Source organism: Opisthocomus hoazin, chromosome 1 (assembly GCF_030867145.1).
Source record: "Opisthocomus hoazin isolate bOpiHoa1 chromosome 1, bOpiHoa1.hap1, whole genome shotgun sequence".
NCBI lineage: Eukaryota > Metazoa > Chordata > Aves > Opisthocomiformes > Opisthocomidae > Opisthocomus > Opisthocomus hoazin.
The window spans coordinates 120,751,811-120,778,926 of record NC_134414.1 but is presented as its reverse complement, the minus strand read 5'-3'; positions in this window follow the sequence as shown (position 1 = coordinate 120,778,926).

Genomic DNA, 27,116 nt, shown 5'->3' with positions numbered 1-27,116 from the left:
TCTTATTACAGGATCTCTGCAGACTCTGGTGGACATCTCTGTATCACGTCAGACTTTATTGCAACCATATATGTTAGCTGTATTTGAAAAGCTGAGAAGATGGATAATAATGACAGCTTTTAAAAAGCACCAAACACATAAATTAATAGGTGCTGTGAAATTAGTGTGTTCTTTGACAGTGGTCAGAATCTGACCATATTGTGATGAATGCTTTTCACACCTCTTTTCCCATACACCCAAATTACTTATGATGTAGGCTTCGAACAAATATTACCAAACTGCACTATTCTGATGGAAATGTTATGAGAACACAAATATCAAGACTGTGGACTTTTTAATTTAAATGTATTTGTCTATCTCATATCACTAAACCATATAGTTCTTTAGAATTACTTAGCAGACAGAAGAGTAAAAGATAGGCCATTCCTAGAATTTAATTTCAGCTCTGTCTTTGACACGTCTCACAGAAATTTCCTGATAGTTAAACCACAGCTATTCCATCAGCAGAAGAGGGATAATGGTGCTTAACTAATTCACAAAGCCAGTGATATTATTGCAGTTGTTTGTCATATTTTGTAAGTAGATGTAATCATCTGTGTTACACAGAACTTTCTAAGAGGAACCTACCTATCTAAATAGAGATCTTAAAATCCTGAGGATTAATTAATTTATGTTTGCATGGTTCTTTTAAGCTGTGGAGCACTACATAAATGCTAAATATGATCTACTCTTAACCATTAACTATGACTTTCAGTAGGTATTGCATATCACAGTGCACACTATCATTACAGCCCAAGCCCTTCTGTAAAACTCATAAAATTATTAATTTCCCTGTTAATATTCTTTCTGTCCTCTTCTCTAACCTTCATACTCTTTGCATAGCCTGCTACAAAACAAAGCTGCCAGATACCTACTCACACAAAACCCTTTCAGCCATTTTAGTCTAACATTATTTTATTGTATAGAAACTCTACTTCTTACTTCAAAATAACAGAACAACTCTGAATGATATAAGAAAGCTGTCTATCTATTAAACAAATCTTCACTCTCTTTCCTTGAAACAAATCTCCTCTAACCCCTTTCCTTCAGTACAAGGGCATATGGCTCCCTGTGATGATTCATGACTTCAGACTCTTGCTGTCTGAGTGTGGCAGAGGTGCAGTGTGCTGTGGTAGTTCATCAGTGGAGTAAGTTCAGGTGTTGGAAGCTACCATGGAGGATACTCCTCCTCGGGATTTTTCCTGTATATGCAGCTAGGATCAGTTAGCGAAACCGATGCGCGTTGGCTTGAGTTTCAGGCAGACAGCACAGACCTCAGCAGAGATCTACCAAAACTCAATTCACATAGATGGCCTCTCTAAACACTATGATTCCTGCATGCTGACTGGTGATGAAGGGACACAGCATGTGGCAGTGAGTTGCTGTGGAGGATATCAAGTTATAATTTATTGGGACAGTGCCATGCTCTTACATATTTTAGGGAGAACCAAGAAGGCGGCGCTATGCTCTTGGAACTGTGGAGCCTAATGTTTTGATTTTCATAAGTACAGCTTTGGTTAGTTACCATCTCCCTCTGTTCTTCAATTCCTCATCAACAAAAAAAGAAATAATGACCTTTGACATGTATAATATATAAGTACACATATGTATATAATTTTTCAGCTTCTTTTATTCAAACTACACAGTTTTGCAGTAAAATGTACAACAGCACAAGGCAATTAGAATATTTAGATTCTAATACATAAACAGTGATACTAGTTTTCACAATTTCTCCATTAAATTAAAAAACTGGAAGTTATTTTTTAATTTCTAGCTGTACTGAGTGTGCAGAATTGACAAAAAGCACATTTATACTCCATTAATTTAGTAGACAATGAAAACATAACATTTTTATCATATTTTTAAGAATCAAGTAATTTACAATGCTCGTGTCACTACCCTCCAGACTATGAGACCAGACACCTCTTTGTTTCTGAGCCTTCAGGTCCAGCTCCATACCCTAACTACACCCTGACTCTTCTTGAAGTGAGAAAGTGCCAGCTTTTTCCTCTCCTGGTTCCTGTTCCTTCCTGAGAAGGACGTTTGGGCGCAAAGTCTGTATAGGACTTGAGGACATAGTTCCAATAATATCAACTCGAGTGATTAGGATCGAGGGACATGCAGCGACACACGCCTATCACCCAGGGTAGATTTGGTCTTCACTCGTGTTACTTGCTTAAAAACAAGAAATGAGAATGATTGTCAACTGCATGACAGTGATACAAGAAGTCAAGTCATCCCTTTGTAGCCTTGAAACAAAGGGTATCTGGAAACAATCCTGTCGCATAACTCGGAGAAGTCAATATGGAGTTGAAAAACTGTTTGCAATATTTCCAAGGAAAGTAGAAAGAAAAAAACCCCTTTTTTTCCAAAGGATTGTGCATCCAAGTGTAGTTCCCTTTGCTGCAACTCAAGCAATTGTACTTTATCAGTGCTGACAAAGCAATTCACAGAATCTCTGCTGCTAATTGTGATGTGGGTTTTCCACTCAGGTTTCTTCACAGGGGCATGAAATCGTCCTCTAGCAATACTACTTGTATATAACTAAGAAACTAAGGCAAATAGTCTTTTCAACTAATACTGCTCTCCTTTGGGATCATATTCTGACATACTGCAGCCCGGATTTTTTGCTTCATTGTTTCCTTCCTCAGACTGACAAAAAATGTTAGGTTAAAGATTTACTTTATATAAGCCTAAAATACCAGTCACTAGAATCCTGGCTACACAGTGTGTTTCTATCACATACTTTCAGAAATGTACTAAAGTGTAGTTTAATCTGGTGAAAACAGGTAATTTGACCATGGATGATACAGGGTGAAGTGTATACTGAAAAATTTTATTGCTCCCTATTTTATTTATCTTGGTGGGGCAGATTAGGGGCTTTATAGATGACAATCATTCTTCACATAGCTGTCTAGCAAGGAAGAAGTGAAATCTGGTCTAGATACTTGAAGGCCTCCTTATTTGCTGCTGTAACTCAACTTTCTTTTCTCACTACAAAGTTAAGAGTACTCCACCGAAATACTTAAGAGGAAGGACCTTTGTGGGCCCTGTAATAACTCTCAGGACAATTGTTATCACGGATGTTATGTGACCCTACTAATGTTTTCAACATTAGGATGTAGTTTAACAATAGTAAACTCTTCAAGGACACCTATTTAATTAACTACTTTGTGACAATGGTGTTCATCAATGGTGCTTGATAAGCGTTGATTCAAGCTGAAATAATGGATCTATATTCTAAAATATATCACCCTAAACTAAATGCAGGAAGTATTCATTTTGTATTAGAGTTTGTATTATTTACTAAATTTACTTTATGAAAACATAGAAGAATATTAATGAAAAATAATAAGAAAATATATTTATGTCTCTTTCTCTTCCACATTCTAGTAAACTGGAGGAAAAGAAAGTGACAAATCAGTAATCAGCAAGTAGATATCTGTGGTTCTTCACCAGTATTCACCCTCATGCAGTAATAACTAGATAAATTATGCAGTTATTCTTCCTTGAAGTTAATGAGACATCTTATACATTTGAGATTTTCATCCTGGTGTGTTGGATTTTTTTCCTCTACATATACTTATTTTTATATCTTATTCAAAATTTACACTCATGTTTACCAAATCTGCTGCCATTTTATACAAATCTAGCTAATGATTCTAGTCAATGATATCAGTGTAATAAAACCCCCAATCCATAGATCTCTTCTCTGTTTAAATCCCTTTTTTGTTATCTGTGGTTGCAAGCTAACATCTCATCTATCTGTCTCGTTCTCTTAATATAAATGACTGTGAATACTTATACAGGCAGGTTCCAGTTTTCAACTGCAATTTTAACACAGCTTTTATATTGTCTTTTTGTTTTTTTTTTCCTTTCATTTCTGTTTTGAAGCTGAATAGCACTGTTAAAAAAATCATTCTGTTCAGAAAGAACAGTACTGATTTGATAAATCTGCATTCTTATAACATTCATAGCTTATAAAATACTGGCCCTGTGATTACTAACTCCTTGAATAACCACATTCAAGTCCAAGGCATTGGAAAGAAACATGAATCATATATCTGACTACAGCATTTCAGTGAGTCAGTGAAAGGCTGACTGGTTTATGCCCCAAAGCCCATGGATTCAATACATGTCTTTCATTTAAATGAGTTTTATGTCAGATCTACTGTAGCTGCATAAACACTGAAAAATCAACTATATTCTTTAACTAGATTCAGTAGCCTGCTTAAGATGATGAAGTATTATCTATTCTGTAACTAAATCTAGAAGAAATGCCTGGGGTTTTTGCCTTTATAAATAAAAGCAAAGATAACTTGAAAGAAGTCAAATGGGCAGAAAGCTGTCCAAAACTACCTAAATATGTTAACAGCAAACTGGAGACATCAGTATAACTTTTATGACTGAAGCAAAAATTGTGGGGTTTAGGAAAAGTTTTTTAATATGTTATCGATATCTCAAGAAAATAAACCTTACTGAAATACTTTTCTGCTTGGTCACAGATACATTTATGAAAGTGTCACATATTTTTTATTAATACATTCCATTTTGCTGCATTATGGACATGCGTGGGGTGGGGGGTGCAGGGAAGAAAATTTTCCAAAGACATCCCTTCCCTAATTCCATTCCCTGATTCATCTACAGGCCTTAACTGTTTTGGACATTCTTTTTCCCAACAGTTCTTTTGTCCTTATTCCTTAGTAATGCCTTGGTCTTTGATTGCATTTCTGTCTTGGGATCTGTATATTTTTTCTGTGGTCTAAATGCCTGCTTTGTGCAGCGCTTGCTCTTCTAGAATTTTTCTGGATCAGCAAACCTGGAAGAAATTATAAAACTTTGTCACTGGAGAAAGCTCTGAGTTCTTAGAGCTGATCCTACAATAATAATATCAAAGTCAGAGAAAGACAAAAGGAGTAAAGAAGGTATTGTAGAATTGACTTTCTTTGAAGGTGTAATATCAAAAAGGAAATAGAAGTTGAACCAAGCACAAAACATTTGCCAAAAATATTTCAAAAAACCAAAACTATCTTCCTTGGAAGATTATGTAAGTAATATTTCATATTTCTTTATAGCTTTCTAAAATTTTCCAGTGATTCTAGTTTTGCTGCTAAACTTTGTGAACGAGGTAGTCTGGTATATTCCTCTGTGCTGCATAATATTGTCCTATAGAATGTCAGGTAGAATTTAAGACTGTTGATGTTCTTTTCTTAATTTTAAAATTTTAAGTCTATAAAAAATATTGAAGAAAATCTTGGCATAAAGGAACTTCAAAATCAAGTTTTTGAGTGTTCTAGAAAGATAGTGTCAAAGACAACTGATTAGCTAAAAGAGCAATACCTCGTCAGTCTTTGCAACAATTCCCTCAAAAAAAATATCTTTGCAAGGCAGGAAAGCTGGGATAAATGAGCTCAGGATAAAAGTGAGAACTAAAGAATAAGCTTTCAGGAAGAGAAACCTGTTCTCCTAACAGAGTTGCCATCCTCACCCAATTCCATTGAAAAGCAGCAGGCCCATCTTTCTCTCCTCAGACAGTGAGCAGTGAGGCTCCAGTTCAGTTTGCAAAGGCGGAAACAAAAGCTAACAATGGTCAGATCATTAAAGAAAGGGACTCCACAGCACAGCGGTGAGACAATGAGGCTGGCTCTTGTGCGGGAGTAGATTCCAGTGTATGAAGACTGAATAACAACCTCAGATCTCAACACGACTAACGGAAACTGGGGCCAGAACAAGCTTGCTGCTAAAGCAAAGCACTTCGTAGCAAAAGTGAAGAATCAAGAGAAAAGATGTTCAGATCAAATGTCTGCTGGAGCAAAGGCAGCCAGAACTGACATTATTTTGCTATCAAAGTTGCTTGACTGACTAAGAAAAGAAGCATCTCCAAGCCCTGTGGAGAGAGAAAAGGAGCTCATAAAGTCCTGCAGCCAGAACCACCAGCCAGATCAGGTGTATTACTAATGAAATTGATGAGCTAGAGAAGGCAATAACAGAATGAGGAATTATAAACACTGTAATTTCTAGTAGAAAAAAGCACAGCTTACTGTTTATAATCATGGCAAGAGAAATAGGATAACTTCTCAAGTTTGACTTCAGCCTCTTTCCTAAATTTCTTGTATACACTAATCATTTTTATTGTCTAGGAAATGGGGGCAGATAATAACATGCTCCATGTGAGTAAGTATGTCCTTCAAATATTATAAATTGTTCAGAAAACAGGATAGGGATAAAAGTGGTAACTGTATTACATGAGTTTTTTGGTACTACAGCATAATGGACATTCATATCCAAATTCTAAATAGTGCACAGCATGTTTTTTTCCTAAAAAAGGAGCATTTTTCTTGACCTCAGTATTTAAAATTCTCCCTCCAGACATCTTCAGTGAATGAGCATCCAATAATGGGTATAAAAAAAGCCAAAACATTACTCTGACTCATCTGGCTATATTTTTTTCTCTTAAAGCTATGAAAGGAAGCTAAACTTAGGGCTGTGTGTTTTTTGCATTCTGTGAATATTTTTCTAATTCAAGGAGAGCAAATCTTGTTTATAAGCTACCATAAGGAAAATAGTTTTTCTCCACAAGATGGCTCCTACAGAGAGAAACACCAGGCTCTGAGGACTTAATTTTTTGGTTCTGTAGAAATTCACATGGTTTAATCTGTCTACTTTTATCTCCTGAGGAGTGTTATGTATTAAAAAAAAAAAAAAAAGTTTTTCATGCTACGATTACTCTATGGTGAAGCATAGGTAACTTTGTTATTATGATTGCTCACAATATGGAGCAAAATTCTTGATGCTTGTTTTGATTATTTTTACCAACTCTAAGTTTTTTTCCAAAAAATCCAATACAAGTGGCCATTTCATGCTAGGGATGCTTAATGAGAACTGCCCACTGAAATCAATGAAGAACTATGACTAAAAATCAATGGTAACGTATGATCCAAATTGGTTTTTGCTAGAATATTCTATGACAGTCTTATGGGATAAAATAGAATAAACTAATTCTGGATAATAGCTTCACTGAAACACCATATTTATGGTGTATCAGTGGCAGAGTTTAATGGAATTTACCAGATTAAAGCAAAAAAAGAAAAATCTAAAAAATTCTGTAAAACCAGATGTGTAGAATTAAATATTGACCTGAATGTAAGAGTGTACTCCTTGATCCTGTTGCTTTTAAATACTTATGTGCATGTGAAGGAAGGGGTTAAAAGGGATTTTAATAGAAGTGGCATTACCTAATAGTTGCTGTGCATTTAAAAAACTGATAGTGCTTATCTATTGTCTAAATTAACTGAAGCAGAGAGTCTTGCATCTCCGTACAAAGGGGTTAGTTCCCGATAGGGGCTGGGAGTCGCCTAGAACCGGTCAAGACCGACCCTGCTGTATGGATGGGAGCCAGGAGAGAACTGAGTTTGACCAGAAACAAAGGTCAATCAGCGAACACCGTGATGAAGAGGATGGGCCTTCATCTTGGGACCCACGACGACCACCACTAGGAGGCACTGCGCAAGTGCAGCTGGGAGGAGTCTATGGAAATTACTTCTTGGAACTAATTATAATATGGAAATGATTTCTCGGAACTGATTTTGATATGCAATGAGGATAGAAGCATATGTATAGGTGTATTGGGAAATCTAATGCATATGTAATATTTGATTGTATAAATTGAAGAGACACGTTGCTGCTTGGCGCGCATGACTTTGGTGGGACTACCCCCCGTGCTGCCCGGCGCCGAATAAACATGCCTACTTTACAGTCTTACATGTTCACATTAAAACATTAGGTTCAAACAGGAAAATGTAAAAATACATCGAGGCACTCTGTATTGTCTTGTTTTGCTGTTGGTTAAGAGCATACACAAAGGAGACAGCAATGTAATTTGGCCACATACACAAACCCTAACACTTTAGTTTTGAATCTTGAGCAGCACAGATATGCCAGTTTTGTGTACTTGTGGCTAATAAGGTTTTTTCATACCAACAGTACTTAGGGCTTTCTGTCATTGATAGAACTGTATATAGAAGATGCACTTGAAATCGTGTGAACATCAGTCTCAAAAGAAGGTGATAGGCTGAGGATTAAATGCTTCCGTTATTTACCTGCATTTCACTTAGGCTAAAAGTAGATTGAGGTGCCCAATAGTGATTGCCTTTATATGTCAGCTCATGAATTACGTGATAAAGAGTTATTCTGTTCTTAATCTCAGGAGGATATTTCCTTTTACTTTTTCATTCTTTATGAATAATAACTGTATAAAATAACTTCTTATTTTGATTTTATTTACAATCATAGTGATATGCAGAAAGCAGACTCCACAATCTGTAAGATTGTAAAGTAGGTATGTTAATTTGGCACCGGGCAGCACTGGGGGGTAACCTGACCAAAGATGTGCGCACAGGACAGTAACTTGCTCCTTCAATTTATACAGTCAAATATTATATATTCATCAAATTTCCAAATCTGCTAATACATATGCATGACCTATCCCCACGTGTATTAAAATTAGTTCCAAAAAGTAATTTCCATAGACTCCTCCCAGTCACGCTTGCACAGTGCCTTCTGGTGGTGGTCATTGGGGGTCCCAAGATGAAGGCTCATCCTCTTCATCATGGTGTTTGCTGATTGACCTTTGTTTCTGGGCAAACTCAGTTCTCTTCTGGCTCCCATCCAAACTGCAAGGTCAGTCTTAGCTGTTTCTAGGCGACTCCCCAGGTCTTATTGGAAACTACCCCCCTTTGTAAGAAAATGCAAGACGCTCGGCCTCAGTTAATTTACACAATAGATAAGCACTATCAGTTCTCTGCACAGCAACTATCAGGAAATGTTGCTTCTACTAAATTCCTTAATTGTTAGGCAAGGCTGCTTCTACTAAAATCCCTCGAACTATTAGACAAGGCTGCATCTACTAAAATCCCTTTAACCCCTTCCTTCAATAGTACAGAATTTTGGAAAACGAAATTTGCACTTAAAAAAAGAAAAAAAAAATTTACAAAGGATTTACATTACTCATTCATTTCGTTTTTGAAAAAAAAAAAAGAAGATACTGATACTTGCACCTTCTAAGAGACAGTTATTGAAAGTGATTGAAGGACATTTAGAAGTGCAGGAGAAGTTACTAAAAAATAGGTCCTCAAGTTTCCTCTGACTCAACTTACCTTCTGTTTAGTTGGCATATAAATGTGCTTTAATTAACCTGTTTTAAAATGATAGAGAAATAGAGAGAGACGCAGTGCCAATTTAATAACTAATGTCCCTATTATCTGTGCCTGCAGGAAAGCCTGTGGGAGAAAGAAAAGGCACTGGTCATTTTATAATGTTCACCTTGCAAAGCTTTGTTCCCCCAGGTCTTAGGCATTCAAAAATCTGTCATGCAAAAACGATGCAAATCTCTAGTCTGCATAGGATGTACAACCGTAGTGTTTAGTAGAGCTTGGGGAACTTCCAGCAAAACACTGTTTAATTGGAAAATGCTATTTCATTGAACCCACAGTCTTTTACTCCAGATTTCCAGAGCTGAGCAAATATCCAGTGCTCTAAACTATTGAATCTGACAAGGACATCGGTTTTACTGAAAACTATGCAGGTTAGGAAGGTTTGTAGAAAATCATCAACATTTTAACTTTTTTTTTTTTTTCTGTGAATGGGAAATGCTGCATTTCCTCTCAATCTGGACATTGGCAGAGGGATCATCTATCACCTCCTTTTCCCTTCTACTTTCTTTTCTGGCTAATATGGGTCCACATTTGTAACTACTGTGTTCCACACACAACAGGGGAAAGCTAGGAGCTAGAAATTGCTTAATTGAAAGAAAACATCCAACAACAAATAAACTGGAGTCATATAAAATTCATGGGGGGCTAGATGGAGTGGAGGAAAAGACATATTCTGTTGTTTCCCTTTCTCTCATATGTGTTGCATACATATCAGATTTCTTGGTATCCTAAAAGCTAAGGCTGTATAGTAGAACAAAGAAATGGGCTCAGCGCAAGTCCCCAGTCAGACTCCAATTATGAGAAATGTTGTTTCTATGAAGCAAGCAAAGAAATAAACTTTTGATAAGATTTTGTTCTAGGAGTGTAACTAAAGAAAACCTTATGTAACATTTATTTCGTAATAGCTAATGACAGTGTCAATAAGAAGCCTTTATAAAACTTAATATGAAAGATATGCAAATTTACTTTCTTTAAGTATAGATCTGTCAAGACATTGAATTAAAATCTAGAAAGAAATTATATCAGGGTTATATTCTGAGTTGAAAGTACTAGGGAATAAAGAGAGTGCAAGGATAAGGCAAGGAAAAACACAAAAGAAAAGAGGGAATGGAAAGAGTTCAAACATACAGCTATTATGCCATAAGGCACTAGCTTATACCAAACAGTTTTAGGGTGTGGAAATATTGTTTTCTTGAATCTATTATACCTGCATTCTTTCAAACACTAAAATTAATTCCTGGAAAAATTAAAATATAAATTTTTAAATTTTAGACAATGGTTTCATAAAAAATAAATGAAAATAAACTGTAATTCATTCAACATCCAGCCCCACCTTTTTATATATTTCCTTGTGGACTTCAAAAATTATGACTAATATCTAGAAATCTGCATCCAAAAAATGAGAGTCTTTATCTCTTACAGAAGTTACGTGATAGCAGGCAACAATTTAAGCAGAAGACTCAGGTGTGAAAATTATTCAGAATGACAGCACCCCTGCATATGAATAAAACAAAGTCTACATGACTCCTTACCTTATAATAAAAAAATAAAAAGAACCTCCTTGTGTAGGACCACAAATAGTGAAAAGTAACGTGATAGAGAGCTACTTGTGAAACATTAATAGTTTTTTTTTTATTCTGCTCCTACACCTCCTTGGACACCTCAGGTTTCAATACACTCGAACTCCAGGGAAAAGAAGTTCCTGGGTATTCTAGAAAGCACTTGAGGAATACAGAGCTGTTCTAAGTGTAAAGGACTTTTTTTTTCATAAAGTCCAAGAGAGATCAGTTTCTCAACAATTTGTAGATTTTTCTGGGGAATATGTAACTGAGGCCTTTTGAATAATTGTCATCTCAAATCCCTAACCCTGATAAAAAAAAGTCATATCTACTAACAATTGTAGGAAGCGTTTACTGAAATCTGGTTCATACATTTCTAAATAAAACAGCACATGTCCTTAAGCCTTTCAGGCAACTCCATCTTTCTGAATGTTAATGACAGTTTTGTTCACACAATTGGGCTTATAGCTTTCCTACTAATATTTTTAAAGATGGATTAGATACTTGTATAAGATGTGTACCCTTTAATAGGAAATATACGAAGTTCTGTTGAGTTAGTGAGCTACACAAAGTACAGGAGAAGTCAACAGTACCTGTTGCAAATTGAAATCGTTAATTCATTGACACAAATCTATTTTCGTATGAACAGGTTCTGATTATGCCCTGAGAACAGTGAACAGTTGGAGAGATTTAAAGATTCTTTATCTGTGGTGGTAGCCCTTTGAGACAAATAACAGACCGTGAGAGAAGAGAAGTATTTTTGCTCAATATATGCTCAGTTAGATTACGTTGAAATATATGGGAAGTATAAAAAAACCACCTATGTATTCTCCAGAGATCAATTAACTAGAAATCTTGAAAACTTTTATTAAAAAACATTATGACGAAGATGTTCTGCCACACCACTCTTTGATTTTCTTCTGAATCCTCTGCACCAAAGATTTAACATGTATCTCCATAAAACCTGTGTGATTTCAATGATATTTCTCATCATACAGAATGCCACTGCATCCTAATTTGTTGTAACTAAGGTTATTGGCAAGGCTTCAGGCTACAAAATAAACTTAGAGAAGACTCAGGAATGCTCCCCCACTTACTGTGTTTGTCACTATATTTATATAGCTATACATATATATTTAAGTGCATCCACATTTTTATATATATATAGACACACACACACACAAAAGACCTCTTTCCCCAGCTCATGCGTACCTCGCATAGCACACGTTTTATAGCCGGATTTCTGTGATTCTTTGAAAAATCACCTCTGATTTTAAATACCTTTGTTTTGACCTGTACATGTCAGCTAGTCCTACATGGAGAAAAGACTCCTGTTTATGTGGAAACAGTCATCTTATTATAGGAAGAGTTCCTCTGTATGAAATCAACTTGTGACCCAATTTTGTGCTTTTCCTACAATTTGACCGTGTCGGCAGTGAAAAACTGCTTTAAAAATTAAAGAAAGTAACCCCTTTAAAAATTAAAGATAGTAGCTCCTTTTCAGTTCATGCATTTTTTTTTTTTTAAGGTAGAATAAAATGGGGAAAAGAAACCTCCATCCTAAAGAAAAAGATAATCTGAAGTGCCCCTACTTGAAAATATTGTTTTATTTTTACTGATTCTCAGCCATGGAGAGCAACATCAAAATATTCTCAATTAACACTAAAGTAAAAGTGGGAAAAACATTTACCTATATTGTTATGAGGATATTGGCTGTTAATCCACAATAAATGATATCTAAAAATATCAAGATAGGACAGACGATTCCTGTGATGGTAAATGATGAGTGATCTCTCCCTGTCCTTAACTCAATCCATGAGATTTTCCTTGTTTTGTCAGCTGAGGGGGAAAATGATAGAGCAGCTTTGGTGGGCACCTGGTGTCTTGCCAGGGTCAACCTATCACACGTGTTTATAAGTCCTCATTTTGGAGAAAGAACTTCTAGAAATATCTATAAAAATGTCTTTCTGTTATTCAATAGCAACAGGAACTGAAGTACAGAATGAAATAGAAAACTTCTGAGGACAGCTTTACATGGAGTACTGCTTAAGAACACATAGTATCAAGAGTATAAATTAATTATCTTTTTTAATGTATCCTGAATAGTGGATTGGAGCAATTAAAATCTCCTATAATGTTGAAACTCTCTAAACAAGGAAGGCAAACTGGGCAAGTTCAAACAGTGTTTCTCTCAAAGAGTTGCCTGTTAATAAGAAGAAAAACATTCAGAGGGCAGGGGCAGGTTTATTTTTCACATGGGCTGTTCTTGATGAATTTGACTTTTTGACGAAGTTGATGAATTTTCAGAGAAGCCAGGCAGAGATGATTGCTTATGAAACAGTACTACAGGACTACCAGTAATGTTAAGAGTTGTACTAGACTCCTTAGAAGGATGAAACATATGAGCAATCTGGCATTAATTGCAAATGTTACTTGTGGAAACTGAAAAACTTACTGTCTGTCTCAGGAAGCAAAGCTGGGTTTTAGCATTTGTTGCGGGGAGGAGGAGGCTAGCAGCAGCTCTGCAGGATTCTTTCAGACTAACAGTGCGTACGACTTTCTCCATGACCAAATGCCCAGGGAAGACTGTGAGAGCAAGATACCCCTACTGTATTAAACGTGAGAATTTTTTCTCAGCCTCCAAAAACAGTTGACTCTGGAACTTCCTCAGCCAGAGTTGTTCTGTTTTCAGTACTTGGATTGGATTTTTCTTCCTTTCAATTATTCCAACCCCGTCTGAAGGCATGTAAACCCTCAGAATTCAAAACATCGCCAGCCAGGGGACATTATCTTCACATACGAAGTGAAAACATGCCTAGTTTGACTTCTTCCAGTGCATGAACGTATTTTAAGGTTGTTGTAGAGTGATTCTTTAAAGGTAGCCTTCTGATTCTGGTCCTGAGCTTGAGAACATCTCCTTCCAAAAGTCAGATGGGATAGTCATGCTTGAATCAGACAACACTGCATTTCTCAAGTAGCGTCAGGGGAGGTTTAGGTTAGGTATTAGGAGGAATTTCTTTACTGAGAGAGTGGTCAGGCATTGGAACAGGCTGCCCAAGGAGGAGGTGGAGTCACTGTCCCTGGAGGTGTTTAAAAAACGTGGAGATGTGGCACTTCAGGATATGGTTTGGTAGGAATGGTGGTGTTGGGTGGATGATTGGACTCGCTGATCTTAGAAGTCTTTTCCAACCTATGATTCTGCGACTCTTTTATGTTACATTTTGATGCTGCTTTTTCAGTTTTGGGTGTGGAATATATTTTTATCTTGCTTGTAAGTGCCATATAAATGAGTACTAGGTTGTCACGTTTTTGGCTTTAAATACCAATTTGCACTAGCGTCGTCTTAGAAATTGGCCAAAAGACTTTCAATGAGAGTTGTATGTGATTTATTTCTATCTGTATCTGATCTTTAGAAATTACAGATATAAAACCTGTACTTGGATTATATTGTTGTAAAGAAGAGTTGAGATTACACTGACAATGTATTTTCCATTCAAAAGTATAAATCAAATCAGCTACTCAGCACTAGGAATTTCAGAAATAGACATAATGTCATCTCCAAGGAAATATATTTTATGGCAGCATCTCTGACACCTGTAAACATTTTGGCTCAATCCCATTATCTAAATACAGGCGTCTCTTACTGTATTAGATCCCCCATGATATTTAAGAAATCTGCAAAAGGCTGGCAAATATCTGCACTGGACCTATGGGGACCCTTCAGGAGAGGAAGCCTGAGGGTAGATATCATAAAGCGTCCAAATGATGTTAAACCCCTATTTTTAGGCAACTAGGGATATTCAAAAACCACCAGGAAATCATACTACAACATGTTTTTCAATAGCAATCCTTTAAGCAATGGCACTGGGACTTTCTGTCCTAGGAGGCTGTGGAGGCAGATAGCATCATCAAGTCCAAGAGTGATTAGAAAATGAAAGGATAATATGCCCATAAATGGATACTATAGAAAATAAGGAGGAATGTACCCTCCAACTTCCACAACTCTTTCTAACACTCATTTGCTTTCTCCTTTGTTAAGGAGTGAGCACTGTGTTAGGTGGACCGCTTCTCTGACTAAGTAAGGAATTTCTTACATTCTTATATCCATAACTGCATCCCATCCTACAGTGTAGGAGAGGATGACAGAACTCTTAGAGTAACTAGAGAATTATTTGAATGTTACTTTACCTTTAATTAATTTGATTCACAACTCGTTTAAGGACTAGATTTCCCCTTTTTATTTCCCATGACAAAACTCTTTTGTCTGTGGGGTCTCTGGGCTATTCCATATAATCCTCCTTTTTAAAACATCACCTGCACTTTTTCACAGGAAAGAATTCCCTTTTGTTAATAAAGCTTCTTCATGTACAGTTAACTCACATATGATGTGGACAAATTATTGGCATTTAACTGAAAAAAAAACTTTAATAAAACCATATTCTTTCAGTGATATTCAGTGATTGTTAACGAAATGCTTCCAGTCAATTTTCCCTTTAATTTGCAATGAACTTCTATAAATAAAGAGCTATGCACTTAGACAGAGAAAGATTTTCCATTTTCACTCAGTATGAAGGAGAAAAGCAGTGTTAACTTTAGCATAATTATACAAGCTCATGCTGGCTGAGCCATAGCTCTTTAAAAAAAAGAATTTCTGGGAATCACTACACAGTGACATAATTGACTTTTGGTGGCTTCAAAAGGCCATGAACACAGCTAATAGTTTTTGGCAGTTCCAAAGGCATTAATCACAATCAATGTGCAATATTAAATAAGGCTCCTTCAAAATGAATATAAATTAAGACTGTAATTCCATCTCAGCCTTCTGGTGACATGAGGAAACCACTCGAGTTTCACTCTTATGGTTTATGATGTCCCCGGAAGCCTTTGATGGAATTATAGCCTTATTAAGTATAGTTGGGGTACATTATTCCTTAAATTATTGCAACTACAAGTTATTATTCCCTCTGGAAATTAGATCTTGCTGTACTTTCACCAACCTTATAATCTTGAAGTAAGTTGGGGGGAATTTCATTGTGGGAGGGTATCTTCTTTTTAATTTCTGTTACTGCTATACATGCACAGCTTTGCAGAGTTGTTAACATACAATATTAACAGCCCTCAAAATTCTTTGTTTTGTTTTAAGGAACACTATTCAGAACAACACAATTGAGTCATCACTGGTGTTTATGTAGTATTTTATAGGAGATTTCAAATCAATTTTTTAACCTTTTTTATACAAGATCATTCAATAATATGGAAATAAAATAGAATTCAAAAAGACAGATGAAGATGGGGGTATGCAGGTAGGCTTTTAGAGATGCATGATATAATTATTAACAATATTTCAGTAAAGACACATGCAATCATATCCTGAGTAAGAAAAAGTGATATGTAATTGTTAATTCCTCAGAATAGTTCAAGCCTTCACCTGAAGTTCAAGAGAGCAAGACAAGGGCTGTTTAGTTTCCAGTTTGTATTATGGGTAAGAGCGGTGATTCTGAGGAAAAGCAAGATATGTATTGTATCAGCCAGGGTGACTATTTTGGAGGTTTTTCACAGTATTACCTTCAGACCATGGCCCACAGAAGCAGTGCTCCTATGGGACCTGGGAATGCTGGAGAGGGTCCAGTAGATCAGCGACCCTTGATGGCTCAGGAGGATGGACTGATCTCTCAGCCAGCATTATCTAAGCCAAATCCTATGTAGTTTATAATACCAAAATCAGTTTTGAAATTTCTTTTGATAATAGGATTAGTGTATGTAGCGCAAGTTAAATATTTTTATAATAGACAGGTCCAAAGGTATCAGATATGCACAAGTTCTGTAGCATTCTTTAGTTAAAAGGAGCAAAGCTGTCTGGAGACAATGTACGGTATTTATAAAGTATGTTTCTAAAATGGGAGTTTTTCTTCTCTAATGATAGTTTAAATCATCACAGTCTTACTCACTTAGTCTGCTTTGTGTATTAGCTTCTTTCAACAGCTTTCACACTGCTTAGGCTTTTAAATAGTGGTAAGTATTTTTCAATGTTATGTACTGAAAAGAAAATGTGTTAAAGAAACCCCTCAAGCATAGTATATGTATCATTAAGCCTGAAGGATTTCAGGGTTTTTATTATCTTTTTTTCTTTTTCTTTTTTCTTTTATATACTATTTTGAGAACTGTATCAGGTAGAAAGATTTCTGCGCCCTTTTCTCCCACTTTTTGTGTTGAAAATCATATCTAGTTATAACTAAGAAACAATAAAACATGTCACCACTTTGCATAATTCATATAAAACTTTGTGGGTTTCTGGAAAAGTTGAAGTCTTTGCATCTCCAACAATGGGTTAAATAATGTATCTCTGTACTAAAGAAACACATTGAATGACATATTTAAATTTTAAGATGCTATATTATTCATATCTTTGGAGGGGTTGTATTTTTATGAGCGTAGCAATCCTGTTACAGGCCTGTGAATACTTCTGTCTTGAAAAAATATATGCAAATCTTTTAGTAATCAGTGTTACTATTTCCAGTTATTTGGGTAGTACATTTCATACTTACAAAATTAAGAAATGGATACAAGTCTCTGAAGGGTTGCAATAAAAATGATCATATTTATCAAAGATGAGATCTGAAAAGTATAGCATGCTATTATACCTTAGAAAATTTATTATTATTTATGATTCAAGTGCTTACAAATAGTGTGCCCTTTGTGTAAGACTGATTTCTTGGAGTTTGATTTTTTTAATTGAAATAAGGTTTACATCTTGCAATCAGAGGAAACTTCTAGCCTGAAATGCCATAAAAAAGAAAAGAAATATTTGAAGAGTTACAAAAGTAATGAACTTTTCCTACTCTGAAATATATTTTATTCTGTAAATATTTTAAAGAGTTGTCACTTGGGGTTGTGAATTTCTGAGGACCAATAATATTTTTATTCACATTGAGGGCTTGCTTTTAAATAAATAATGGCATGAAATGTTATAAAGATATACATACAGAAGGCCTTCTTTTTAAAATCCATTAGTAGTCTGCAGATGTTTACAGACTAGGGATGGTTAGCTCAATAAAACTGATGTGTCATGGCTAGTAATAAAATCATATTGAATGACAGATAAGTACAACACAGAAATTAACACATTGCTATGGTGATGTAAGACATTGTCTTCTATTAAGATAAAACAAATGTGATGAACAGAACTTTTCTAATATGTACAACTCAAAAATATTTTACATCTGAACAATCAAGAAGTACTGGGGTAATGTCATAACTGTAGCTAATGTGTAAGATCTGGAGAAAGTAATGATCCATATTAAATTCCATGTGCCAGTTATAAATATTAGAAATGACAGAGAAAGTAGACAAGTTTTGTTGGCTGGATTTTTTTTTAATCTAATTATTCACTGCTTTAGTATTATGAATGCAAGTAAATTTGCCTTTCAAGACTTACGCATTTTAGATTTAAAGCCCACTACAAAACCACACTGAGAGTCACAGGGAAAGATAATGGATAATAAGATGCATTTAAAAGTAATTTTTCTATTTACGGTAGTCTTTTTTTTAAATGGAATTAATAAGTTAAAGGATTAAATGTATAAATACTATCAGATGTTCAAACTGCATCTTAGATAACAACACACAAGGCAGTTATATTTGGACAGCAGAAAACATCCCAAAAGAGATACTCAGAAGTGACATGTTGATAGCTGCCATGGGTAACATTTTCAGAATAGATTATTAGGATTTTATGTTTTTCATAGCTCTACTTGTCTGTGTAAGTTTAGCCCTCCTGAAATTCCATTAAATTAACTGATAGAGCTGGGTGAAAATTTATTTTTCTCTTTAAAAAAAAATTTTAATTCTGGCTTCACTTTTCCAAACTAAGGAAAATCAGTGAAGTTTCAAAAATAAAAATTTCTGGTAAGCCAGCAAAAGAGAGGGACTTGTTCTGGAACAGTTAAGGTCACCGTGACATAAATATTACCAGAGATGTCAAGGACCTAAGAACAAGGCCTTTTTTCTGTGACTCAGCACAAGAACTGAAACTTTGTCTTCTGGTCTCAAACATGTGACCAAGCTATGAAGCTATTTGCTTTTCAAACTCTTTCTCTTACTCCACCTGGTACTTTGAGAACATTCCACTAAAGAAGTCTTTATTAAAACAGACTTCTGCATATGCCTGCCTCTGAGCATGGGTGACTTTTTGAAAGATGCAGTCTCAGAGAGATATTTACTTTGATTGTTGAGGAGCTGTAGTAAGACACAAATTTACTTTTATTGTACTGTGGTGGAATTTATGAGATTATTGCTAAGTAACTCCTTTAGGTAGGGGATTTCAAGGATGGATGAATGGATTCCAGTAACAGCACTCCACAGGCCTGCCTTGCCAACTTTCCCTGTTATCTAAGTGTTCAGCTTTCACTAAAACCTAATTCACATTTTAATTCTGAAAGAAAGGTAACTTCTATCACACAGCAATCTTCTTCCAGGCACTGACCCTAAAGTAGTGCTGACAACTTTCTTCCTGCTCATGTTCTTGCAGGCTTTTTAGTTCCTTTTGTGCCATTAACAATAAACAGATTTGTTCGTTCTTAAGTACTGAGAATTGCACATTTTGGCAATGCAGAGGAAGATGTCACTTGATTTTACTTTCTGAAGTGTTATAGGGTTCCTAAAGAGCTGTAACTTTCCGGGATTACTTACTGTAGGATTCATATTTTTACAAGGAGAAATTATGGCTGTGCAATTTCCAAGTGCCCCTTTCATCATTAAAGATTCATCACAACGTGGTATTCTTCAATTGAACTCATTTTGTAAAGCAAACATGCAGAAAAAAACCCCACCTCTGATTCAACACTGTGGGTTGCTTGCTTATGTGTGTAATGCTTTGCAAAATTAATTACATTGCTTTGTGCTACGGTATAAATATGAAAATATGGTATTTAAACATTGCAGTATGACATGCAGAGCTTAACGTCTTGCATATTAAAAAGTGAATTTGAAACATTTGGTTACTCTCAGACATAGTGATAGAAGTATGCATTTTAGAAGTATGCATTTTCTTTCTTTTCTAATTTAACGTATGGCTCCATTACACCTACTGTTGGTAGTTTTCACTTTTTTCACTAAATTAAAATAACCTAAAAAAACCCAAGAAATGCAATAGTTAGAGTTGAAATTGCTTCTTGACCAATGAAAAAACATAATTCACAATAGTGAGGTTTTAAAAGTTTCTCAGGTAGTCTCCCATTTCCTCCCCTAGCTCTGCAGTGGGTCTGCAGCTGAAGAGGAGCTCTACAGAAACCTGACTCTTGTTCAGCTTAACCAGGAAGGTACGCAGCTGGGCATTAGTCATCCTGCTTGAAACAAATACCGAACTCCTCTGAAAGTTTGGTTCAAGTATTTTAGTCTGAATAGCTACGGATATTCTTAAAAATGTGTGCTAACGTTTAGTTTAGACTACTATATCCTCAATATACACAGCTCCAGCGGGCCCTACTGTATGATTTTCTGTATGTAATACACATGTATATGAGCAAATAGAGTAGAATCACTTCAGTAGTTAGAATTATGTCTTCAGTTGCCAAAGCTCAGCAACCTCTGTAGCCCAACAAAGCATCCTTTCAACAGGCTGTGAAAATCCTAAAGAAAACTGTAGTGTAGAAATGAAGAATATTTGAGGAGACGAATGTTTTTTTACAGTTTTAAGGATTATTTCAGCTGATACATTAATGGGAATATTGATATGATATGACATTAAAATGTTCATCTAATTGTTGAATGTACTCAGTTCTGTTTGGCTTTTTTCTTTATGAGAAACATTATTGAAATAATGTGCCCAAAAAGTCATCTCAACATTGGTGCATCACCACCTACTTGAAGATGCACATAGGCTGTACGTGTATTTAAGCAGTTCGTAGAAACTTTTGGATTTGTGAGCCAAAGTGTAATTATAAGAATGTAGTGCATGCAGATTCATTATATATGGGTGTTCTAGCTTGTGAATACACACCTCTTCATCAGCTTCACAGCAAAAGTGAAGACAAAAATCAGGCATAGAAGTTTAGCGGTCTGATGGGAAACAAGAAGAAATAGTTAAACAGTGCTTATCTACGAAATTCCTGACCATTTATACTTTCAACTTACCTGCCTCATTTGTAAAAACTTGTGATTCTGAAAAGAAAGAATAAAAGCAATAACTCCAAGTGAGCAGAGAAAGTGTAAAAATTGCTATTGATACTATATCTTAATAGGTAAGAAAACCTGTATGAAAAAATACCCATATCAATGAAGAACAGAAGAGGAGAAATTTTGACATGGTTGGACATCAAAATACATGTGTTTCCTTCCAAATCTACAGATCTCAGAAAAGTTACATGAAAGTGAAATGATTGTGGATAGAGAAGTTCATTGTTAATAAACTCTCTACAGGGTCTTTTTAGCTTAAAAAAATGCTAGAAGTGCTGTTCTACGTAAGGAATCAGTTTGATCGCTGAAACAATTAAATCAGTTTTGCAGAGTGGGAATTTGGTTTGTTTGGGTTTTTTTTTGTGGAATTTTTAATATTGACCTACTTCCCTGTCTGGACACAAGGATGTTTAGAATCTGTCATCGTATTTTCTGCTGAGTTAGTTTTGCTATCTTCAGTGAAATTACTTTGGCGAAAAAGTGGCCCCTAAAATATATTAATCAGAAAGCACATCGTTGCACTACTTTGGAAGGGCATTAAGGCCTTTATGTGGATAAGCAATACAAAAAGTAGACCTGGAAGGATGATTGTTTTTCAGATGCCATGATAATACATGTATTTATTTATTTAAGTGTGATCACAAGGTAAAATAGTGGGGAACTTTTTTAAAAAAAAATTAGAATAAACAGTAGTGGGTTAGAACACTACACTTTCCAGTGGTTGGCTTATCCCCATAGTTGCAATTTTCATGCTCTAAATTAATGCTGAATTCTTTCTTCCCTTATTAAGCTGAAACTTCTGAATTAGGAAGGCAAAAAATTAATATAGGCATTCCACTCAGTGTATTTTAGAAAAGGTTGAGTTATGCTGTGATTTTATGAGATTTTAATATGAAAAAAGTGTGAATTTTACCTAATGAGAATGATTATAATATCTTTGAAAAAGCACATCTGTTGCATGATATAACATCTTGTTACGTGCCTCATGTTTTGAATGTTTGAAGTTCTATTTTATGGATTCTGTCAGCAGGGGATCTAATGTTAACCAGTACGTTTTAATGGAGTTGCTGTTGTGCTGCTCTAATGGGGAGATTATAAAATTATGATTAGTGTAATCCTGCCTCTATTACATAAAATGGTAAAACTGCCTTTTACTTCAATGAGAGCAATACAAAGTGTGCTGTCATATTTAACCTTCTCCATCCCTCTTTCAAACTTGCTCCTCTCTAATAAATACAGAACCCTTTACAGTTGGTAGCAGAGATTAGGGACAGATTAAACAAAATAAAAGAAGTATCTCTAGTTGATGCCAGTTAACAGAGCATCTCTAACACAGGCTCCTCAGGCAGGGAGGTTAGAAAACAGGATAAAATGAACTGAACGTGAGGGGGGAATACCCTGTTTTTCACAGGCTTTGAAGCATCGCTTAGGAATTGTACTTATAAATTGTGCACAAAGATTCTTTATGTGTCTTGCTAGAGTCAGCAAATCATTTTTAAATGTTTAAATGTGTTAAATGTAATGGGTAGGGGGTGATACTGCTGAATACGAAAAAAAAAGGAATAAAAAGAAGTGAGACACCGTTATTGATCATTACGTCAAAGTTACTGACCCTGCTGTGAAAGTTAACATGTTATTCAAAAATCTCTATTCTGAAGAGCATAAAAGCAAAGCTGAAACTTGCTTTCTCTGTACATGTTTAGGGAAAATCAGTTTGTAAACATAACAAAATGTTAGGAATTTTGACTTCAGTTTCACTTCCAGTTGCTAATCCAGGAGATTAACTTTCTTGCAATTCACAAAACGAATCTTCACCTGTGGAATAGAGATTAACAGCAAGACATATTTAGTGACCTTGAATACTCAGATTTGGTCTTTATCTCACTTACAGAAATACATTTTCTGTGATGTGTCTTCTTTTTCTTTATTGGAATCTGTTTTATAATTTGATCCATATCTTTAAATGCCCAAAGTACTGTAGGATCAACAGCACATTGGAAGTATAATATCCTTCTAGGGTGGAATAGCTAAAGATGTGTTAAAGAAAAGTGTACAAGTAAATCTGTGTGCATTTTCTCTTTTGACAAAGCCCAATTTAAATGAGTGGTAACCTGAGGAGTGACCAAAACAGTGACCTCTTAAACTCAGTCACTGGAGAAACTATGAGGTCAAATCACACACTGACAAGAAAATCAAGCATGGCTTTCACCTGAGGATGTGAATGCTCATCTGCAAGTGGAGAGGTTCTCAATGCCAATGAATATTTATGTGTTTTGTACAATAATTGTTGAATATAGAACATCAACATTCATTAGTGCAGGAACTGGAACCCCACTTTCCCTCATCTTAGGGAAGTGTTCAAATCATTTGGCTTCAAGGTCATATCCAATCCTCACTATAGGCAATGAATATTTCACTATACCAGGCAAAGTGCAACAATCTAACCAACAGGGAAAAATGAGTCTACAGTACTTTGAAACTAAAATACTCTACATTCAGACTTTGAATATTGTAAAATGTATGGGTTTAAATTACATGTAGTTTTTATATTTTGTTTAGGTAATCAGTGTTATTATTATTTAAACATAAAAATTTATCAGCCATATATATCAAACATTTCTATAGAGAGAGAGAGTCTGATTAAATTTTTTATATACATGTACAGTATATAGCCTTGGCAACATGACTAATTTATGACTACGGATTCATTAAAAAAATAGATTAGTTCCCTCAGCAGCCACATTCTTTCTGAACAAACAGTGCAGGTACAAATACATCTGATTACAGGGCCAGTGTAATTGCACATTGATTGAATCAACATTCTTCTTGCCTTTATTCAGAATCTTATATTCACAAAAATTAGGTATGACTTTCTGCAGATCACCATTAGTTTGCATTAACATTGGTGGAGCTATTCCTCTGAAATATTTTATTTCTGTATTTCAAGATGTGAACTTCAGGTTACTTCATGTACAATTTTCCATATCTTGGGGAATTTGATGAGTATTTCAATTTTAGTATATTTACAAGAAACAATAATCATGTAACATATTCTTTCTATTGTAGTAATCATAGACTAAATTATGGAAAGATTGACTAGATTTCTCTTATAGAACTGTCTGTTCCTTTTACAAACAGTTGAGGAATACTTATTTGTTATTGCTTCTTTTGAACATCAAATAGCCAAACAGCTTTGAAACATTTTAACGATACTTACGAAAAAGTTAACCACTGAAAGTACATTTATGAAAAGATACATGCAAGACTCCATTCATGTATTTATGTATCAATGTTTATATTTAGAAATTGAAGTAGAATAAAATTAGTGAATGGTGTTTTCAGTTTCCCATCTGCACTCATAAAACTTCCTATTAATGCTGCTTCTGAGTCACAGCTTGATAAAAGTTACATAGGGACGAAATATTATGAATACAATAATTTGAGAAACCTCTAACCATGGTTCCTTTTCTAGTTTGAAAGCAGTCTAGATAACTTTAAATGCAAAATGTCCATGCAGCTCCTCTTTTGCTTTTATCAGAAATATAGTGAAAAGTTTTTGTTTCATTGTTTCTAGCATAGTGAATACCAAGGAATACCGAAAATTTTGTGAATATCTTTCATTAAATTAGTCTCCCTTCTGTTTTATAACCCAAAAGTTTGCTTTTCAGATCTGTCACCTTATATCTTTTATTCTAAATCTGATGAGTGTTGTCCAATTACCTGTTCTTCCACTTGAATTGTAATTGAGTTTTGCTTAAGGACTCTTACGCATTGTTTGAATAAATCTGATGGAGCTCTGCAACATTTCTCAAGGACAGTAACCAGGTACTGTGCTTGTGAGACTGCTCCACAGGTATTATGAACCATGCTTTATCCAAATGCCATGGACAGCTGGAGGCTAAGGATCCGATTCTCCTTACACACATTTTACGTTGGTGGAGTCTCTTGTCATGTAACTTATGGTATATCAAAACTGAAGCACGACCGCTGTGCTTGAGAGAGTAAACTCTTCTTGAGATTTACAGGTGAAATCAAACCACTCCATTCAAACCCCACAGAAAGGTGAGACAATGAAGAACATGTTATGGTTCCTTATGACACTATGTGTTGCTCACGTTCATTGTTTTCTCTTCCAGTTGTCCTATGTAAACTACTGTAACAGACCCAGATTTTCTTCTCGCCTCTCAGTAGTTACACTGAAAGCTGCAAGATTAAACTGTGTACCAGAAAACAACCCTGTCCATTGTCTCAGAAAGGGTTATTAACACAATTAATAACAAGGGTTATTAAGGATTGTTAATATGTAATAAAAAATTTCAGATGTCCTTTCTCCTGAAAGTTGGACATGGCTTTACTTTGCCCTTGGCGCTAAAATCATTGTGCTAAAGCTCTTTGGTTTTCCACAGGTCTTTTGACACCAGACATGATGTCCAACAGCATATGTGCTGTCAGTCAGTCTTATATTTAAATTGTCAGCTTTCTTCCACAGTGGAATCAGTGATCTTTCATTGCATGAAGGGGGCTGACATGACAACACACCTGCTATAACTTCTCACAATATATACTTTTTTGCTGTTACAGACTTATAGACCTTCTAACCACACAGAGAAGAGACTGCTGACAGGGTAACCTGCTCACTATCTTTGTTTTCCATTGTCCTTTCAAAAAAAATTCATTTTTAAATTTTACATTTGTATACACAGTGACCAATTTTTTGATAGCTGGTGGTACGTTTATTTCTTACAACAAACATATATGACTAGTTTATATATTAATAAATAATTAACAATACTGATTTAACTTATTCAAAGAATAATCTTTGCTCATGTGTTGCACTGTTCTTACTTGCTTGATTTTACAACAGGTATTTTGGTGATAGGAAATGGTTTAGGTTCAAATTCTCAAATGTACATAGAGCTCCTATCTGGATATGTAAACCATCATGATACGAAAAGAGTTAGGGAGTTACATTGGATTTTTTTAGTCTGCAAAAATTGGATGCCATGCATGTATAGATTTCAAGGGGCTCTGTGCAGGTGCATCCTTGTGAAGACTGTTTTCAGATTTCTCAGTGTCGTAGGCTAAACTGACTTCTTTGCCTCAATGACCAGTATGAAATATTTGGAGAAACATGGAGAAATCACTTTGTTATGTAGACAAGATAGCTTCCCCACCCACCATTTTTCAAGGTTGTGTCCAAAAATGCCTGCTATGCACCTGGTTCCATTGTCCTTGCCCTCTTTGACAGCTGGACCTAGAGCCAGGTGTTGCCAAGCCCAAGGCTTTATTCCTTTTGTTGCGCCTGACCTGCCAGAAAGGAGAGTACTGGGTATCTATCCTGTGGCCACTGCTGAGCTGGGTGCTTGGCATTACTCAGCACCAGATCCAGAGGGTCTTAAAATTGGTTTTTTTGCCACCCTTCTCAGTCTGGGGGGCAGGTGTCTGAGCAGTTGCTCACAAGGCTTGTGTTGAAAACTAGTACTGGTGTTGATACAACCTGTTTTCAGGAGAGGTTCTTCAGCCAAGCAAAAGTGCAACCTTAAAGGCTAGGTGCAGGGAAGCAAGTGCAGTGCTCTTTGCACAAAGCTCTCTGCTGTAGTTTGTTGATCTATCGGTGTCCCATGAAGTTTAATAGAGGAAAAATGTGTCCTCTTCAACATATAATAGGATGATTAAAAAGGAAAACTTCAGAAAGGCTGTCTTTCACTTTGAAATTGTACTGGTTTTCAGAGTTTCTGTTTTACTCCTTGTTAAAATCTGTAGACTTTTACCAGAAGTACTCTTTCCGAGGAGGTGAATGAGAGGAGACCAGTCTTCTGGTGCGAACTATTTGGCAAAGACATATTATTAATTTATTCTGCTGTAACTATTTGCATTATCTCTTCTCAGGGTTTCTTATTTTCTTTTAACTGAACACTCAAAATTCAGCTAAGAATAGTCTGCAAAATATGAATTAGTTTTACCGATGTAGTGAAAAAAATGACTAGTCATCTTATTCTGTTATAAATTTCCATATTTTATGCTATATGATTACTAATCATCACCCATACATGCCACTCTTTGCATAGTCATCATGTATTTGTTATTCCTGTTAGTGCACTTCCAGATGGTCACATCTTTAGTTGAATATTCA